Source organism: Patagioenas fasciata, chromosome 14 (assembly GCF_037038585.1).
Source record: "Patagioenas fasciata isolate bPatFas1 chromosome 14, bPatFas1.hap1, whole genome shotgun sequence".
In the NCBI taxonomy this organism is placed as follows: Eukaryota; Metazoa; Chordata; class Aves; order Columbiformes; family Columbidae; genus Patagioenas; species Patagioenas fasciata.
Genome location: NC_092533.1, coordinates 5,720,581 through 5,725,149, shown reverse-complemented (window position 1 = coordinate 5,725,149; position 4,569 = coordinate 5,720,581).

Here is a 4,569-nt window from a genome sequence, read left to right as displayed (position 1 = left end):
GATCAAGACTTGGACTAAAATTACTGAAATTTGACATCTCAGAGTAGCTGCAACAGTGGAACAAAACAAGCAACGATAATAGTTGAGATTATCAGGCATCAACTTATGGTTTCTTTTATCTGGGCTGTAATGCTCTTTCCTTGCAAGCCTCAGTTGTGCATGTTGGGCGTTGTGTCTCAGAGGGGGGAATATTAAAAACAGTAATGAAATTTTGACAGAGTCGGTAGGTGGCAGTGTTTAGTTTGTCAGAGAGGGAAGTGGCAGTGAAAACTTACACCACACTGAAACTCTGCTCTTCATTGTGACCATGGCATTAACAGTCTGTGGAAACTCAGAATGGGCAACAGACACAATGTGGAGAAAAGCTGCTCTTGGTGAAGAGTGAACTACATTATTCTGCATTGTCCAGAAACAAATTGCTTTTATAATGTTGAGGTAAGTAAAACACTCAGTGCATTTAATATGGAATGGCTTGTTGCATATACAAATCTGGCTTTCAGTTCTCTGAAAACAATCCCATTTTTATCATTATTTTGAAGAGAAGACTGAAGTCAGTATGGGAAATTGCATTTCACCCAGTCAAGCTTTCAGCTTAGATGGCCAGAGATCATGAACATCGACATAAAAAAAGAATGAGTGGTTGCTTGTTTATGCCAATGTCTAATATTTAGACCTTTCTTTTCCATGTTTGGAACCATAGAATGGGAGATTTCTTACTTCATTTGGGTCTTTACCACACAAACTAGTGGTAGCCTTTCTGATATGTGTTTACTTTGATCAGTACTTGAATGATGGCAAAGGGACACTTCATATAAGGAAGCAAATCATCTTTGTCTTAATGAAGGTGGCATACAGCTGTTTCTTTTAACCGCCAAAGAAAGGCTCTCAGGATCTTAAAGGGTGTTAGGAGATGCTGAGGTTGCACAAGGACATCATGCATGGCTCTGTACCATTAAAGAGTGCTTATTTGCAGCCTGTTTTTCTGCAGTGCATTTACAGACACACGACTTCAGAGCCACGATTTAGTAACTTTTGTCTGAAAGGTATGTTCCTGATAAAACTCTCTATCTCTGCAGTCCCTGATGTGTGCTTGAAGAACTGTTTCTGCTGTGCTATGATAAACAGCTGTGCTTTGCTCTGCTAGCTGCTGTGAAGCTTTTTTTGTCATACTAAATCTCTTACAAGTTCTAGCAAACTTGAGCGACTTAATCTTTTTTGAGGGTCAGTGATCTGGTAGAAGACTAAGGAATCACAAAATAACCCAAGCTTTATAAGCGCATGTAAAACTTGGCTTCCAGATACTTTGTTCCACTACCCGTTCCTCCTGCATGCTGTACATTTTTCTATGGATTCCTTCTGGACCTCCAGACAAGATTGTATCCTTAATAGATATCATTGCTCTAGTTACAAATCTGCAGACAAGGAGAGAAGAATGTGACTGGTGTCTTTTTGAGCCTCTTTATGATGCAGCAGGTGGCCCTGACACTCCTTCAAACAGGCCTGGGCTTTTAAATTTTGCTTGTCATTCTTGTTTTCTTTTTCAAAGCAACAAGTGGGAAAACTCTTCTTTTGACGTGCTTTTCAGCATTCCTCTTATTCCTTAGTACCCTTTTCTGCTTTCTTAAAGGTGTATCACCCATAGCGGATCCTGAGGGTGTTGGTTATGAAGCTCTGGAGCTGCAGCTGTAAGAGGACAACACTGGGAGACTGGGTGAGATGAGGGACTTGAACTGACAGTCCCTGCTTTTGAGTGGTAGGACAGTAAGAGAGTCTGAAGTGATTTCCATCATAGGTCTGTCAGAGTATTGGTACGGGAGCCTGCCTGAGCCTTTTCCAAATTGGGTAAAATCTAGTGAGAAATACTGTCAAATGTTCTCTTGATAATTAGTACATCTGCATTTCAGTTAGATATTTGATATGGATTCAAACAGAAAACTCCATGCTAACTGCAACAGGTCTTTAGCAGAAGAAGAAAACTCATTACTGTGACTTCCATTAAAAGAACATTCTTAAATGAGCTGTCACCAGAAGGGAGGGGGAGAGGCACCTGGGCCTGCACTTGATGCTAATTTTGTTAGTAACATCTGGGGGCACTGTAAACTCACCACTTCTGTATGTATATGCTGATGTTACAGAAATTGGAGAAGGAGCAAGTATGCGTGAAGGTGTAGTAAGGCTTCAGGGAAATTTGAAGAGAGCAGAACCGTGAGCACTACTCAGCAATGTGAGATTTAATTGGGGGAAACTTAAACCTGCTGTAGAGCTTGTTTATAAACATTTTAAAGTATTCAGTGAGAAAGTTGAAGTACTTTTGTCAGACAGTGTGATGCCTTTTTGGATGTGTGTGTTTGTTTCTTCTGGGCAGTTATCGAGAGCGTACTTAATTAAAGGCAGAGTTAGGAGAGACTCATGAATGTGGTTATAAAGTGATCATCAGCCTCTTTGAAAATGTGGAAGACACAGGAGGTTACATGTGTGTGATAAACAGTGACTGGGCAGTTAGAGACCGCTGACTGTGGACAGGTCTGGACTGGGAAGTGCTGTGGTGAGATGGAGGTGTGTAACAGTGCTTAGGAAATCCCTCGGTCACTGCAGTGAAGGAACAACAGGGAATTGCTGTTTCCTTTCTACCAGTCCCTATGAAAATCTATGAGTGGGATGCTGGAGCATCATTTGCAAACAGAATTCTCCTTGAAATAGAAATAAGGTTACTCCTAATATTCTCAGTGAACCATAGAAACCAAGTGTGGCATTCTTCACTGTATAAGCTGTAGTCCTGCTGAAAAAACCCCTATTTCTAGCTTTTCAAAGAACAAGTCTTTATTGCTGAATGACATCTATCCAGCTGCGCTTCAGCCATGTAATTTAAAATAATTACTAATTGAACAAAGAGTGTAATACCAATAATAACTGCAGAAGTTACTGTTTGCTGCAGCTTACCTGGGGAAAATAACTTGAGAGGGGAAAGTTTCAGGAACTGGCTTTTGCGTACTTAGACTGCAGTAAGGAACAAGTTATCTCTTGAGAGCAGTCAGCAAGTGCAGAGCTAATTTTGTATTTGCTTTATAACATCAACACTTTCTTCTTGTTTCAAGGAAGTTGTACACTGGTACAGAGGGCAGGCTGCCATTCAAGAGAACGAGCCAAGGAGAGCGTAGCTTTACATTGCACAAATTAGGCATCCACCTTGGAGTATTAGATGAGGAAATTAATCAGTTTCTGTTCCACGCTTGAACATTCTTGAAACTAAAGGCAAAACGTGGGGCAGACCATTTGAATAACAAGCACGTCTGTGGATGCTACTTCTGCGTATTACGTGGCAGTACAGCTGTCAAGTTTTGTGTGGTAAATGATTTATGCCATATGTGAACCTAGGTTCACTCCCTTTGTCTTTCTTCCAAAAATAATGGAATGGAGGCTTAAACTGTGTTTGTATTCATGTGATATCAGAGTTGGCACCATTGTCAGTGCTGCATCAAGTCACCCGTGTCTTTGTCTAACAATACTGGAAATCCAGCCACCTCTCTGGTAGCCTGTACTGGTGCTGTGCTACTCCTCCCCCTGTGGAAGCTTCTGACCGAGCCCAGCCTGGGCCTCTCAAGCTGTCCTCTCCTGTTCTATTGCCTCATGCTACTGAGAAGTGGTTGACTATCACATTTGAACTCTCATCTTACTACCAGATCACCCTGCTAACCATCTTTTGGGCAGGATGAACAAGCCTAGCTTCAACCTCTCCTCATAAATCCCATTCTCTATCCCTTGTGCTGTACCCTCCCAGTTTCCCCATCTCTGCTGCAGTGGGGGACCTAAAACCAGAGTCTGGGTTCCAGGTGCTGCTTCATTAGCACTGATGAGAGGCTGATAAATACCCTTGATCTGCTGGCCACACGTTTAATGGAGCCACATATGCAGTGTGCTGTGTCTGTGATGGGAGCATGTTGTTGGCTCATATTCAGTCTGATGTTCATGCAACTCCCAGGTCCCTTTCAGGTTGCTCATCAGCACCACAGAACCTGTGTTCCAGCTCTTGTTGCTTTTTTATACGCTAATGAGGACTCCTTTACCACCAGGAAATTGTTCTGTTATGTGGATGGTGATTTTCTTTCCTAATAGAAAAGTTGCAAACCAGTGCAGTAAAGCTGTTTGTACATGCTGTTGTGGTAAACTCCATCAACATATGTAGCTAATAAGCAGTGAAATGTGTCTACATCTCTCCTGTTGAATATCTCCTTCAGAGCAAGACAAACATAGCTCCTTACTGTATGCTGGCCATGTAAATTGAAACTTTAATGAAAACAGAGTGGACTGTGAGGTGCACTGCACTGGGCCATTAAAGGATTACTCTTCAAAACCAGCTCTTCTAAATGCCCCTGATTCCTTGCCACCTTTTTTCCCTACTTAAAATTCCCAATAGTGCATTAAGATAAACTCAGTGGTTAGTAAATTTTACCCCGTGTAGTTTACAAGCTCAAGGTTATGGGCCAGAACAAGTAGTGTGATACTATAAATCAGATGTAATGGAACAGCTTGAGAGGGTGCACTGAAGTCCTACTTCCCCTCACCCCGTGT